This window comes from Myotis daubentonii, chromosome 1 (assembly GCF_963259705.1).
Source record: "Myotis daubentonii chromosome 1, mMyoDau2.1, whole genome shotgun sequence".
Lineage (NCBI taxonomy): Eukaryota > Metazoa > Chordata > Mammalia > Chiroptera > Vespertilionidae > Myotis > Myotis daubentonii.
In genome coordinates this window covers 58146117-58163009 of record NC_081840.1, presented here as the reverse complement: position 1 = coordinate 58163009, position 16893 = coordinate 58146117, and the positions used below count along the sequence as shown (strand labels likewise).

At 38.6% G+C, this 16893-nt stretch overlaps 1 long non-coding RNA gene across 2 annotated transcripts in view; it reads left to right on the top strand.

Moving 5' to 3' along the window:
• Window positions 1–8070, top strand: part of LOC132219093 (uncharacterized) — a 37310-nt gene extending 29240 nt beyond the window's left edge. Inside the window, exon 3 of one of the 2 annotated variants that reach the window (XR_009449377.1) lies at window positions 7620–8070. This is a non-coding gene — a long non-coding RNA (uncharacterized LOC132219093). Of the gene's footprint in view, window positions 1–451; window positions 725–7619 lie in introns of those variants that run through there. The other variant, XR_009449373.1, reaches the window with a different exon arrangement.
• Window positions 8071–16893: the final 8823 nt, after the last annotated feature.

Here is a 16893-nt window from a genome sequence, read left to right as displayed (position 1 = left end):
CATCTTGCCCCTGAGATGCAACACAGTGATGAGTTTGCCATCATCATCAGAGGCCCTGAGCCAACTACTGTGTGGGAGTAGAACACATGTCCCTGATTCTTGAAACCCATAAATACATTTCTCAAAACATGAGGAAATATTCTCCAAATAGTCTTCTCTTTGGTATTGGTTGACTTTTGCTACTCCTAACCTTTGGTGTCTACTGCCACTTGGGACAATCCAGCTGTATCACCTCCAAAACTAGACCAAAGGTTGTGTTTTTAGTGTCAGGCAACTTTTAATTTTGGCCCTGCAACATTAAAGCTACTAAATACTCCCTGAGGTAAAGTTGGCTACTTTCCTTGGATGGGAAGACAAAAATACCTATAGCAGCCAGAGCAAGATACAGATCAACCTCTCAAACAGTTGCTCCACCAAATACATATTATCTCATTTCTTTTCTTTACAACAGTCTTATTGAAGAAATGAAACAAGGTCAGGAAGGTTAAACAGCTTGCTGAAGGCCATAAAAAGAGGAGAAGAACAAGAATTCAGTCCGAGTTGTCTCACTTCAAGGCCTATGTTATTTTCACCATCTACACTCCCATTTACCACACCTAAGAGCTTTAAAGAAATTCAGAAACAAATTTGTGAGACTGCCTGCCAAAGTGTGTAATCTTGTGTAACTTCCATTCTTTAGAATGAATCCTGAGATTTGTTTTTTGAGATTCCAGATGCAATGAGAGAGGAATTGGAGCCTGCTAGACACATATCTATTTTTGCATTTTAGAAAAATAGGGACTGTCTGTTGCACAACATCAGGGAATTAATCAATGTTCTTGGTTTTAGTTCCAAAAAGCCACTAAGATGCTCAGAAAAAAAGCCCGACATTGTGAAAAATAAAATTAGATGAATATCACTTGTAAATAAAATAGAATTGATTGTGAAATGCTGTTTGGTCAGTTCTTACTGTTTGCTGCCCTCTTGTTTCCTATTCCTATCGTCCTACTCAGGGGAGGTGTGTTCTAAGTGACAGGGCAGACAGACTCTCCGGGTCTGGTTTTGTTGATGGTTTTTATTGTTCATCAAGAACACACACTCAGGATGAAGACAAGGATGTATTATACTTTAAACATTTAAATCATGGAACATAAGACTCCCCCCCCCCACACACACACACTCTTTTTATGCTAAAACCAGACTATCAACTCCAGATCCTAATTGCCTCATTGACACCCTTAGAAAGGGTATAGGGCAGTGGTTGGCAAACTGCGGCCCCTTGAGTGTGGCTCTTCCACAAAATACCACGTGCGGGCCCGCACGTACAGTGCGATTGAAACTTCGTGGCCACACTCAAGGGGCCAAAGAGCTGCATGTGGCTCGTGAGCTGCAGTTTGCCGACCACTGGTCTAGGGAAAGTAGGTTAGGGAAGAGGGATGGGAGCTAAGCATGAGTGTAATCCTGTGAAGTCTTGGCTTTGGCCTGATCCTGTGGGGGAGCCCTGGAACATAGATTACACCTCAGGGTTTTTCTAGTCTTGAGGCAAAGGAGCTGGGCTTTCGTATTCAAGCACCAGCCATCAATGGCTATGGTCCCAGGGTAATATGAATTTCTGCAAATACTGACAAAACAGCTTCATTCGAAACAAAGCAAACAGAAGTTGGGAGATAGACCCCGTAGCTGAGACTGGTAGGTACACTGACAGCATCAGCTATGCCGGAGACCCTTGATCCTATAGTTTGTAATTCTTTCATTCTAGGTTTGACAATCTTGATCTACAGACAAAAGGTCTATTAACAATCCACAGAGGTGGAGGAAGAGGCTCTCAGGTGATCTGAATTGTTAGAGTAGCCCAAAGAATTCAAACAATCCCCTCCCCAAGATTCTAGGGAAATCAGCCTGGCAGGAATATGGCTGCATCTCCTTACATAGTATAAAAAAAATCTTTAGGCAGCTGATCAAAAAGTATGCGCCATGGCACCAGCACTACAGGCAAAGCATTTAAACCACTCAGGCAGTCCTTGGGATGCTTACACTACACAGAGTTGGGTAAATGCGATTCACGTGTATGAAGCAAGTATGAGTGACACTGTAATTAGAGACTGTTCGATTCTGAGAAAAAGAGAAATAGACTTCCTTTGTCTACTCTTTCAGAGACTCACAGTATGAGGGGTGATTAAGGTGAGATCAAGCCCATGCACGCAGTCATTCAACCAATGTAAGTGACGTCTTTGTGTCAGATGATAACTGTGTTAGGGCTGAGGGCTGTGGGAACAGATCACAAGATAGTGTCATAAGTACAGTGATAAGGTGCACCTTGGGGGGTTATTTGGATGCTGTTAATATTTTTTAGTAGAAAGCTAAATTGCTGTATTTCATTGACTCTAAGATGCCATGAATAGTAATATTTTATATTCTTTTATTTAGCATTAAGAAAGAAGGAGCCCTAGTCGGCTTGGCTCAGTGGATAGAGCGTCAGCCTGCGGACTGGGGGGTCCCGGGTTCCATTCCGGCCAAGGGCATATGCCTGGGGTTGGAGGCTTGATCCCCGGTAGGGGGCGTGAGGGGGCAGCCGATCAGTGATTCTCTCTCATCATTGATGTTTCTGTCTCTCCTTCTCTCTTCCTCTCTGAAATCAATAAAGAAATATACTTTAAAAAAAAAGAAATAAAGAAAAAACCCTGCCTGTTTTATTGCGATGCCATCAATTGTAAGACATATCCAATTGCAGCAGTGTTATAATGTGAAATAAATGTTAGGATTGATGAAATGGGGCTACAAAAGACATGGCTTGTCTTAATCCTCATCTCTGGCTTTCCTTTGCGTTTATTTTTTAAATATAGTTTTATTGATTTTAGAGAGAAAGGAAGAGGGAGAGAGATATAGAAACATCAATGATGAGAGAGAATCATTGATTGGCTGCATCCTGCACGCCCCACACTGGGGATCAAGCCTGCAACCCGGGCATGTGCCCTGACCAGGAATTGAACCCTGACCTCCTGGTTCATAGGTTGATGCTCAACCACTGTGCCAGGCTGGCCAGGCTGTCCTTTGCTTTTAGAGGACAGACAGAAGAGCGCCCATCTTCCCCTTTCTATAGTTCTTAGTGTTGTCAGTCTCTGCATTTCCTAAGGAGAGAGGAAAAATGATAACAAGAAGGCCTTTGGTTTCTCTCACTTTTATTTAGTACTAGCTCAATAATATAGTAGAGGCCAATAATAGTATTTGAAATAGTAGCTAATATTGATCAGATGCTTAGTATGGATCTAGAACTGAGTTAGTTGCTTTTTATCTATCACTTAATTTAATTGTCATTTAATCCATTGAGTAAAGACATTCGTGTCTCTATTTTACTGATAAACTGAGATTTAAGGGGGTCACATAGCTGCAAAGTATCTGTGATGAGATTGGAGTGCAGTCTGTCTACCTCCCAAGTTTATGTTTTTAACCACTATATTAAGAAGTGATTTGATAAGACCCGATTTCCTGCAAAGGAAAAAAATTAAGACTTTTCATTTCAGTCAGCACTTACCAGTAGCAACTTTCTTAGGAATCTTTCAGACAGCAACACATGGTTATACAGACTAAAGAGAAGGCTGAGTGACCCATCATAAACTATGACTATATTTCTGATGTCACTATTGCATAACTAGTCTTTATACAGTCTTTGCGAATTATACTGCTGGATAATGGATTTTAAATTGCATGTCTAAGTAGACTAAGAACTCTGTAGTTAGTGGGTTATATTTAAGTGACCGCAGAATAGATAAGGCGCACAATTAAAGAGTATATTTCCTCCAAACCCCTAATTTGTGTTGGGATATTCAATTATCACCCTCTATGTGCAGGCATGAATTTTGATCCAGTAGCAATGAAGTCAGGCCCAGAAGTGTGCAGATTCAAAATTATTTATCAGCAAGTATTACTTAACCCACACTTGACACAACTGTTTGCATTCACAGACAATTTGGGGTTATCTGATTTTAGAAGTTGGCTAATCCTTGAGGGAATGAGTAGAATTTTAGGATAGAAATGTCCGTTCTAGCATCTTAATGGGTCTCATTTGATCACCCTATAAAACTAGACCAGTAATTCTCAAACTTTTAGATCTCAGGATCTTTATATTGGTACTCTTAAAAAATATTGAGGACCCTAAAGAACTTGTATATGAGGATTTTATCAGCCACTATTTTCCACATTAGAAATTAAAGTGGAGAAATTTAAACAATATTTATTAATTCATTTAAAATAATAACTCTAGCCGAAACCGGTTTGGCTCAGTGGATAGAGCGTCGGCCTGCGGACTGAAAGGTCCCAGGTTCGATTCCGGTCAAGTGCATGTACCTGGGTTGCGGGCACATCCCCGGTGGGAGATGTGCAGGAGGCAGCTGATCGATGTTTCTCTCTCATCGATGTTTCTAACTTTCTATCTCTCTCCCTTCCTCTCTGTGAAAAATCAATAAAATATATTTTAAAAAATAAATTAAATAAAATAAAATAATAACTCCATTACATGTTATCATAAATAACACATTTCATGAAAATAATGGAAACTATATTTTCCAAAACAAAAAATTTCAGAAGGCGTTGTTTCACATTTTATTTTTTAACATATATTTTTATTGATTTTACAAAGGAAGGGAAAGGGATAGAGAGATGGAAACATCAATGATGAGAGAATCATTGATTGGATGCCTCCTGCACGCCCCATCCTTGGGATGTGCCCCCGCTGGGAATTAAACTGTGATCTCTTGGTTCATAGGTCAATGCTCAACCACTAGCTAAGCCAGCTGGGCTGTTTCACATTTTAAAAACCCTCTTGACTTAGCCAGTTTGGCTCAGTGGAGAGAGCATTGGCCTGTGGACCAAAGGGTTCCAGGTTCGATTCCGGTCAAGGGCCCAGGCTCCTCCCAGGCCTAGGCCCTGGTTGGGGTTGGTGCAGGAGGAAACCAATCCATGTGTTTCTCTCTGTCTTTCCCTCTCTCTTCCACTCTCCCCCCACCCACCCCCAAAAAAATCAATGGAAAAATGTCCTCAGGTGAGGATTACCAAAAAAAAACAAAACAAAAAAACACCAAAACCCCACAACAAACAAACAAACAAACAAAACAAGCCTGTCTGGTTTGGCTCAGTGGATAGAACACTGGCCTATGGACTGAAGGGTCAGGGGATCGATGCCAGTCAAAGGCGCATGCTCAGGTTGCCGGCTCAATACCCAGTGGGGGGCGTGCAGCCAATCAATGATTTTCTCTCATCATTGATGTTTTTATCTCTCCCTCTCCCTTCCTCTCTGAAATCAATAAAAATATATTTATAAAATAAAATAAAACAAAATTTTAAAAAAAGCCTCCTTAGTGTCTGGTCTAATAGAAGACAGCTGAATTTTCAGACCTGCTCCTGCATTCAGTCTTTTATGATAATGCACACCCTGTGACCTCTGCAGGAGTCCAATATTCACTCATAAGCGAATGAATTGTTTTCAAAAAGGCAAATGACATCTTAGTTATTAATATGAAAATAATTTGACTTCATGAACTCTCTGTAAAGGGTCCCTGGACCACACTTTGAGACTACTGAACTGGCAAAATGGGTTATACTCATTCAAAGCTAAAACAATATTAGATGTGATATTTTCTAATGGCCAATATTCTTTGAGTTTTTGTTAACATTTTTTTTCAATGATTATTGTGGTAAAATATATATAACAAAAGTTACCATTTTAACCATTTTAAGTGTACAGGTTAGTGGTATTAAATACATTTACATTATTGTGAACCATTAGCACCATCCAACTCCAGAACTTCCTCATCTTTGCAAACTGAAAATTTGTACTCATTAAACTATAACTCCCCATTCCACCTTGCCCCAAGCCTCTGGAAGCCACCATTCTACTTTCTGTCTCTATAAATTTGACTATTTCTCATGGAAGTGGAATCATACAGTATTTGTCTTTTTGTGACTGGCTTAGTCACTTAGCACAGTGTCTTCAAGGTTGATCAATATCATATAGCAGGTGTCAGAATTTCATTACTTTTTAAAGCTGAATAATATTTCATTTCATTGCATGTATATATCACGTTTTTTATCTATTCATCTGTTGGTAGACATTTAGGTTGCTTTCACCTTTTGACTATTGTGAACAATGCTGTTATGAACATTGACCTACAAATGTCTGCTCATGTCTCTGTTTTCAATTCTTTTGGATATATACCCAGAAGTGGAATTCCTGGACCCCATAGTAATTCTATATTTAAAATTTTTTGAGAAACTGTCTTATAGTTTTCCTGTGTCAAAATTTTTAACATTGCTTATTTCCTGCTAAAACTTTTAGATTACATTTTTCATAGTAGTGAAATGTTTTTTATTTTCCTTAGATTTTGTCCAATAATTAACAAACATTCACAGAGTAGCTCATGGATTTGATATATAATATAAAGAATGATGAGTTTTCTGTAAGATAGCTTTCTTAAAGCCCTAGTTTTCAAGGAGCTCTTAAACTAAACTAGAATGTGAAAGTTAAATTCTACTATTAAAAATAATAAAAATGAGGAACAATATTTATTCTGCACTATGTTCCAAACACAATTCTAGGTGTTGGGATTCAGCAGTGAACATATTGGAATCCTTGCCCTCAAAGGTGAGCTATAGCTAATTTCAAAAGTTCTGAAATAGTGATCCTCAGACCATGAGTGATCAATGTATCTTCAGGTGATCTGGGGGCTGTCAGAAAAATCAATAGTTCACCATTATTGATGAACTATTGGCCAGTGCCAATCCTTCACTAGTAGTGCAACATTGGGCAACCTTAGGAGACAGTCCCAGTACCATCCTGTCCACCCAAGAATTTAAGGAGTGATATCCATGAAATGCTAAATACCTCTGCTTTCCAACACCCCAAACTCCAAGGACCAGAAGAAACGTTTCGAAAAGTTCTTTCTAGAAAGAACAAAGGAACAGGAAAAAATAGAGAGAACGCTTTTCAAAGGGAAGGAGTGGGCAGTGGTTCTAGATATGTTTGTGCTCCCTCTACCCACCTTCCTCCACCTTCCCTCTGAGGTTCCGCAGTCTGTTCTATGTAATAAATTCTTATTTTATAAAAAACATGCTAGCACAAAGAACTCTTGCATTTTTTCTATTCTCCGTGTTATATTTTCCAGAATGCATTTGGCCCTGCCATGGTCCTTCCCACATTACTGTTTCCTTTGCTAACTATGTTTGCATAGTTGCTCTCTGTGTTATTTTGTTTATGCTTAATGTTTTTCTTTTCTTTTCATTCTTCTTATGCATAACATGGACAGACCTTTTCTAGATATGTTTTTCTCTGATATAGTATAGGTAAGTCTCTCTCAGCATCCTTTCTGCCTATGTGATAAGTGTTATCATTTTCTATAGCTAGGTTTGAAGATTAATGTTAGGAACAGATTTATTATGACCCATGAAATGAGAAATGAATGAATGGAAACCCAGAAATATCTCTCTGCTGGGCTATGACTTTTCCTAATTTCAGAAATCTCTCTGCAAATATGAATTATGCTGAACAGAGTATAGTCATGTTTTTGTTTTTTAAAAAGGACAATTAAGGGCAACTTGTATTAAGTGTATAACTAAGTAATGTTCATTAAGAAAGTTTTATTTTTTAGGTTACAAAAATAATGCAACCTCAAGATTAAAGAAAAATGTATCATACAGCCTTGCTCTCCTTACTCTTACTACTAACTGTACCACAGCTGTGGACATTGGACTCTGGTTAGAGGTTTATGTAAAAGTCTGTGTAAAAGCTCTGCCCAACAAAGACCCCCAATATGGCATAGTGAATGTCCAAAACAATCAGATGCTCTTTTTGAGGGCATTTGAACTTGAGACATAAGAGAAATAGTTCGGTAATATTAGTAGTAGAAGCAGAGTTAGAGTATTCCAGTTTCCTTAAAGGCAGAGTACAAATTGGAATGGAAAGCTTAATGTTGCTTTGGTGATGACAATACAACTTAATGTCTTATACCTTAAGGCTTTGTAGTTCTGGAATTATGTCATCCTTATAAGCCATGCTATTATGTCTCAATAAAACACCATTATAATTGTGGTTGGAAACTTAAGAGTATAACTTACAAAAACATTTAACTTGCTTCTGATTTTTCACTATTATATATGAACAACTTCATGCACATAGCTTTAATCTTCTGTAAAATTTTTTCCTAAATTATTTCTAATTATAGCCTAAACTCCCCAAAGTAGACTTACTTTAGATTTCAGAAATAAACATTATGAGTTTTGCTACCTATGTTGCCATGTTACTTTCCAAAAGGATTGAAGGGATTTATCAGCAAGATTTAAATATGGATTTCACTATACTCCCATGTATTATTTTTTCTGTTAATTTTATACATACAATTGTACCTCAAAGCTTTCTTAGTTTGAATTTCATGATGTCTATCAAATATCACTGAGAAAATTTTTTTAAAATACTTTTACTGATTTCAGAGAGGAAAGGAGAAAGAGGAGGGAGGGGCAGGGGGAGAGAACATCAAGGATGAGAGATAATCATTGATTGGCTGCCTCTTACACACCCCACACTGGGGATTGAGCCCACAACCAGGCCATGTGCCCTGACCAGGAATTGAACCATGACCTCCTGGTCAATCAATGCTCAACCTCTGAGCCATGCTGGCTGCGCTCATTGAGAAAATTTTGATGAACTTTGTGCAGACCCAAAAGTACACATAGCTGATTAATTATAATTGAAGAGTATGGGCAAAATACTTTTTCAGGTATGCAAATACTAAGAGAATTTATTATCCATAGATATATTATGAAAGAACTACCAAAGAATGTACATCAGCAAGGAGAATGAATCCAGGAGTGAGACATGGAAAGACACTGAATTTAGGAAAAATCACAGCTACATTTTAAAAAGTGTACAATTATCAGTTTAGCCTTGGGAAACACATTTCTATTTCATGTCAAATACAATGCTGAAAGACAAATTCTTGCCTCTGCAAATGCTTCCAGTAGACACTGAAGTTATAACTGTCATAAGACAGGTAAAAAATGTTTGGTTTTCTTAACATTATGCCCAGACTTGTACCACAAGTATCACAAACTCTTAAAAATGAAAATTATATATTCACACAGTCATAATTAAGCCTACAGCTAGGGCTGAGTAAAAAGAGAGGTCAGCTTTTAATTTGGACTTACCTGTTATAAATTCCTGTAAGTGTTAATACCTGAAGTGAGATGGAATTCCCAGTATTAATCAAGAATAAATGACTTCAATCTCCAAACATCCTAAATTTTGTCTGAGGTGAGTCTATCCTCATTGCCTTCGACTTTTTGTAACCTTTCAACTTCTTTCTTAAATTAAAGGGTTTGAAGAAGACTACAATACTTATTACTGTAAGCCTGTATTTCTGTGGTTGTGATGGGTATATTAGCAGTTCTGAGGTTGACCTCAACTTTTAAATACCTTATCATTTGATATCTCATTTTGAACATGTTATTTTCTACTTGCGTCTTCCATTATAATTTTTCTTCGTATGAGGTCAGGTGGTTACTTCAAGGTGAAAACAGTTGCTCAAATGAACGTTAGTCATTTCAGGCTAAGCACAGAGCATTTACTCAAATAATTTAGAAAATTTTAGTTGACTTAAGAAACAGTTCATGATGCTGCAATTTTTAACCATGACATCTCCCAGGATGTTGATGAGGAGGTATGAGTGTAAGTAAGACCTGGTAGCTATCTATGGGAAATCTACAATCTGCTGGGGAGATGAGATGTGGGAAGTGCATGGGGCCAGTTTATAGTTGTCTCTACTGACAGAGTTGAGCAGTTTGAACTTGATCTGAAAGTTGACTTTCCAGAGTAAGCAAGTGATGTGCCAAAAATATAATGTTTTAGAGAATGATATAAGTATAATCTGAACATTGTCTTATGATCTTTGCAATTACTGCCAGTTCTTTATGATCCATATCAAAGTTCTTTACATATTGTGGGAATTAACTTCAACAGCTATTTAGACTATAAACTGGAGCCAACCTGTCATTCAGCATGCTTGTGGCCTGCCTTCCCCACCATCTGTTAACATGCTCTTTGAAATGTAAATTTTAACATCTGTCTAACCAAAAAACAATTAGAAAGATAAAATTGTAGTCAAAGTCATAAAACCCAATATAAATGATTTCCTCTCATTTCTCCCTTTTTGCCTAAAATCTGCACCTTTTGGCATTATAAACCACTCTCTTTTATGGCTTCTTTATGATACAACACCATCCTGTTTTTCATTTTTAATTATAAAAATAATACAAGGAAAATATTATTGTGATCTTGTTGTGGGGAAGGGTTTCTTAAACAAGATACACAAAGTGCAGTCCACAAGGCAAAGAGTCAGAGCTGTGTATGGCTGCATATGTCATACACTGCACAACTCTGGGGGTGAGGGCGGAGGGCATTTACATAGATTTCTTTTTAATATATTTTTATTGATTTCAGAGAGGAAGGGTGAGGGAAGAAAGTGATAGAAACATCAATGATGAGAGAGAATCATTGATTAACTGCCTCCTGCAAGCCCCCTACTGGGGATCGAGCTTGCAACCAGGGCATGTGCCCTTGACCAGAATCAAACTTGGGACCCTTCAGTCCGCAGGCTGATGCTCTATTCACTGAGCCAAACCAGCTAGGGCTACATAGATCTTGATGTGAATGCCTTCCCCAGAGTTGTGTGATGTGATGGCCTGGTGACAAATGAGTGAATTTGACACCATCAGCAAACTTAAGATGGAGGACAGAGTGAGAGGAGGTATTTTCAATGTCTAAAACTAACTAAGAATTAATATCTTGAACAGCATGTCCAATAGTAATATAATGTGAGCCACAAATATAAGCCACATAAATAATTTAAAGTTTTCTAGTAGCCACATTATAAAAGATAAAAATAAACGGGTAAAATGAATTTTAACAATATATTTGACACAACACATCTAAAATACTATCATTTCAACATATAATCAATATAAAATTATTAATATTTTACATGGTTTTTGTACTGAGTCTTTGAAATTGGGTGTGTATTTTACACTTACAGTACATGTCAGTTTAGGCTAGCCATATTTCACGTACTCGGTAGCTCCTGTCTGACTAGTTAGCAGTTAGTAGCTAGTGACTACTGTATTGGACTACACAACTCTAGAACATAAATGATACTCCTGAAAATCAAAAAACAAATGGACACTTATTAGAACAACATGAGAAAATGATACACTCAAGCAGTTTATTGAAGGAGAAACCTGAAATCTGAGGAGGTATTCATACTCATTAGAAAAAAAAATTAACCTCAATCAATAAGATGCAACTTTATATCCATCACATTGGCAAAAATGAGATTACCAAGTATTGGTGAAAATGATAGCAATGGGAACTCTCATGATCTGCTGGTGGAAATGTGGACAGTGCAGCAGTTTCTAAAGAGCATTTCGGCTTTCTCATATGTACGTGGACATGATGTGGTAAGTGGAAAAAATCACACAGTGAGAGCTACAGCATAATGCCATTCATTCACATTCAAACATACAAACTCCACCAAACCCCACACATTTTACAGAAATCTATATAAATAAAAGCCTAAGTGACCGTTTGACTGTTCAACCATTCAACTGTTCCAACCGTTTGTTAGCTATGGCACACACTGACCACCAGGGGCAGATGCTCAATGCACAGGCATGGAAACATGGAACAGACTGATGAATCTCAGAAGGAAAGGGGAAAGGGGAAGGGCGGGAAGAGATTAACCAAAGATCTTATATGCATACTAGAGGCCCTGGCCTGTGGGGATTGGGCCAAAATCAGCTTGGTGCACGAATTCGTGCACCAGTGGGTTCCCTCAGCCTGGCCTGTGGGGATTGGGCCAAAACTGGCTGTCCGACATCTTTTAAGGGGTCCCCCAGATTGTGAAAGGGCTCAGACCAGGCTGAGGGACCCCACCAGTGCACACCTGGCCTCTAGTATATACATATTTGAGGATAATCAGAGTGGGTGTCTTGAGTAGAGGGAGAAAAGGGGATCAGGGATAAAAATGAAAAACATGTAATACTGCTTATGACTAAAAGTTCACAATGCATAAGAGCTCATTCTAAATTCCCCAAACCTCTCCTGATTTCTCTTTTGGGGGTGTGGGGGTGTCTCTCTCTCCCCCCCCCCACAATCCTGGAGGGGTTTTTCACCATTTCTGCTCACTATTTTACATACTCTCTGAGAGAGCCTGATCTGATTTCAATTTTCTTCTCTATGATAAATCCTCCTACATCTCTACTTCCAACCAAGTCCTCTTGGACTATTTCTTACTGCACATTCTCACCATCAGCTAAACTCAACACTGTGAGCATTATTTTCACCTCCAACCTAGACACTGCTCTCTTACTTCTACCACCATCATTCCTTCCGTCTCTAAGAGTAGCATTATAATAATATTTCCTTCCATTTCTTTAGCATCTAGGCAGTTATACAGACTTACTATTTTTACACTGAACATCATTGCTGTTTTGTTTTCATTGCCACCCTCTAAACCTAGAGAACTTACCATCTGCCTTTAGATTTTTAAAACAAAACAAACAAACAAATAGCACTTGTTAAAGAGCAGTTCTAGGTTAACAGCAGTTTGAGAGGAAGAGATAGATTTTACATATATCTTTGCCCCCACACAACCATAGCCTCCCCCATTATCAACCTCTCTTACCAAAGTGGTATATTTGGTACAATTGGTGAGCCTACATTGACACATCATCAGAAACCAAACTCCATAGTTTACATTAGGTTTCATTCTTCATGAAATACATTTTATTTTCTAGAAAGGACTGGATGAATGTATGATGACATGTGTCCATCATTATAGTATCATGCTTTGAAAATCCTCTGTGCTCTACCTATCCCCCCTCTACCTACCATCATCTTTAGATTTTCATTCCTCTAGTGACTAGAGTCTAGTCCATTTGCAAATTGCCAAATCTCCCTATAGCACATTTTCATCATGTTGCTACCTTGCTCAGAACCTACAGTGGTGCCAATAGTGAGCTTTTGTTGCTTTTGGATGCTCAGCATTTATTTCTCCTTCACACTTCATTCCCTTTTGGGGAATTCTCTCTTCCTATTGTATATAGTTTGGAAAAACTGTTAATCCAGTACTCATCTTCTTTAGCTATGAGAAGGACATGTGACCCAAGCTAGGGCTTTGGGACACTCTGTCCCTCTATTTGAATCCTCAGCAGTGTGATAAAGAGATCAAACATTGTTGATATTCATTCATCCTAGCATGGTGCTCTGGCCTGCTTCAAGACCACTCTTCTGGTTCCTGCTTTTTAGCTCTTGGAGGCCACCTTGCTTTCTAATGCTTCCAAACCTGATTCTCCAGGCTCCCTATTGGTTCTGATATCTTTCCAATAAACTCCTCTCTTGAAGTTTGTCAGAGTTGGTTTCTGATGCTTGCAAGCGGAGCCTGATTGATCACTTCTCTGTTGTACAGAGTGTGAACTTCTTTCCTGGTTTTGAATCCTGCATGATCTGGTTGTGGCCTTATCTTCTTACTAACACCACAGCCAGGTCAGTCACCTCCTGACTCTGGGAAATGCCATGTTAGTCTTGCTTCTATGCTTTATGACATCCTGGAATGACCTACTCTCCTTAGTGCATCAATATCCATTTACTGATTCTTCAAGGTTCCGCTCAGGACTTGTTTTCTCTATGAAAATAAATATTATGCCCTAAAATAGTCTTTTACTATCTTTGAAATCTGTTAGTACTTAGCGTCTGTTATTAATTTTATAGTTGGAATCAAGTAATTTTGCACTTACAAGAACATTTGATGGACCAATCTCCTACCCCTCCAATTTTCTTTTGACTGATAATCTATTGCATAATCCATTGTTGGACAACTGTAGTTAAGAACTCTTTCTTACATGAAACTGACATTTCTCATCCTAGTATAACCCATTAGTTCCTTTGCTGATTTCAGCTTGACATTCCATTAAACTAAGAATATCTTGAATATAGACTCTGTGCTTAGCTAGTGTCTAGTCCTTCCACCCTTGTGCCATCTGAGAACTTGGTAAGGCTGCCTTCAATGTCTATATCTAGGCTGTTGATAAGAATATAAAAGGGAACAGGGCTGAAGACCACATACATTGATATGATATTTAATTAGCCATGAATCACTTAATAACTTACATTTCACATATTTTTAAAAGAGATTTGTGAAAGACTTTGGGAAAGGCTTTGCTGAAATCAAGATACAGTCTGCCCTGATCAGTGTGGCTCAGTTGGATTAGTGTCATCCTGTGCACTGAAAGGTTGCAGGTTCAATTCCATTCTGGTCAGGGCACATGCCTGGGTTGTGGGCTCGATCCCCAGCAGTGAGTGTGCAGGAGGCAGCCACTCTCATATAAATGTTTTTTTCTCTCTCTCCCTCTCCCTTTCTCTCTCTCTCTCTAAAAAAAAAATCAATTTAAAAATGTTTTAAAAATATATATTCAATGTCATAATATAACTTAAAAAAAGACAATACACACTAAGTCTGTGATATTCCCCTGATCTACTGACCTAGCTGCCCTACCGAAAGAAAATAGGTGATTTTGTTGTGATTTGTTTTAGGGAATCCCTGTCAGCCGCTGGTGATCACCATGGCTGTGTTCACAAACCAACTACTTAACAATCCACTCTAGACTTTTCTTGATCAGGCTCAGACTTTGTAGTTTGCAGTTTCCAGAAGCAATACTGTTTTCCTGTTTAAAAATCAGAACCTTTGACTATTTTCAGCCTCCTGCCGCCTCTTGCCTTTTCTGTGGATTCTTAAAGTTGTTGATAACAGACTGTGAGGAATGCACATTTTGGGACTCTTCTTCACCTTGGAGCAGGCTTTGTCTGAGCCCAGGCATCAGAACAACTCTAAGACAATTACATTTTCTCTGACTCTTTACTAACCTTGGGCTATAATATCCTCATGGCCTCTCTTTCTCCTCAATTTGCATTTTAGTATATATTTAAAATTATGGAAATGATATATGCTCATTATAAAACTATTCAAATATTACAGAAATGTACAAAGGAAAAATTAAAGTCTCCTTCCCAATCAATCCTGGTGTTAACCGGCTGGAATGTATCCTTTTAGAGTTTCCATGCACTAACAAACATGTTCTTACATCATTTTAAAAATTAGGTCATACCCTGCACATGTGCTGCAATTCCGTTTTTCACCTAACAATATATCATTAGCATCATCCTGTGTGTGTTATATAGACCCATCTCATATTTTTTTTCCAATATGTACATGGTATTCCTTTGTAAACATTGCAAAAATGCATTCTTGTACACATGCCTCTTTCTTCACTTGCTTTTCTACCTGCCATTCCTTGAGACGAAAGGGGAAACTGCCTTAGACAAAATAAGGGAGGAAGGGCTCTGCTCTGTCCCAAGTATATGGTCATGTTGTTATCTCGAAATGGCAATTTATGGTTTATGACTGCTTTCACATTTCATTTGCTCTTCACACAAGTCTGTGAAGTAGATAGGCGAGACGGTTAAATTATCCCATTTTATAAAGTCTCAGAGGTATTACATGACCTGACTCACGCCTCACAACTACTTAGGGGGAGAGTGAGGTTAGAATCCACGTCTTCGGTCTCACAGTCCACGGCTCATTACAGCGGAGACAGCTGCTCCGCTGCCGCATGTGGAAGGAGAATAGGACTAACTGAAAAAAACCCGTGCCATGATTCACCGGGGACCTCGGGGTCATGGTTGTCAGGAATGTGCCCTGTCAGCCACCTGGCGTCATGGGGAGCAGTGCTGGTGTGGGTAGTTTTTTTTTATACGGTAAGCAACAAAGAGAATGAAAGATTCTCCATGTGCTTCTAGGTTGATCAATGACTTCTGCCTATGCAGTAGAGATAGTATGCCTATGCACTTACATTCTTAAAATGTAAGGCTGGGATTCTTAACCCTGTGTGTACATTGCCATCACTAGGAGAGCTTTAAAAAATAATTGCCCCTGGGCCTCAAACCACAGGCAGTCTGACTCACCTGTCTGGAAGGGGAAAGCTTCTCAGGTGATCCTAATGTGCAATCACCGTTAAGAATCACCGAGTGGAAGGGCAACCTGGATTGTGAGTGAATTGAAGCTTTATTAAGTTTCTGGGAAGAAACATTTCCCCCCTTTCCTGCAAGTCTGCCCCAGCAGAAGGATTATGAACGAGATGTTTGTTGATAACTGGCCTGATAGGTTGTAGAAGGTTCAGCAGTCAGCAAACAGGAGAGACAGGAAACAAAACCAAGGCCTCTTTTCTGGGAATTGGAGGCTGTGGGTGGAGGAGACCCATTACAGAGTGGGAAAATCAAGATTTTCTGCATAAGGGAAATTCCTTAAAGTAGTGTGACTTTTCTTTCGGGTAGACAATAGCCAAGTGGTGGGCAATCTTTCCAGGGAAGGGAGCACTTGTCATTCCTAGGCCCTCCACAAGTCCTGTTTAACACTAGATTGCCCAAGGAAGTCATTTTGACTGCTTTTTAATTTCAATTAGAAAAACAATTATGTATATAGGGACACAATGTCTTAGAATTTTGTGACTTTTTGTACAACATATAAATGCATTTATTAATAATTGTAGTTACCTCCCCCTCCTTCATTTCCGGTATATATATATATATATATATATATATATATATATATAATACCTATATTGCCCAAAAGCAGTCATTTTGACTGCTTGGGAACTTTTAAATAATCAAATGACTCTTGAGTCCGCAGGCCGACGCTCTATCCACTGAGCCAAACCAGTCAGGGCAAATGACTCTTATTATTGAATTGAGTAATAACAGTTCGGCTCTGTATTGAAATAACAGTTTTCATTTTTTTTCGATTACCGTCACATGATAACATA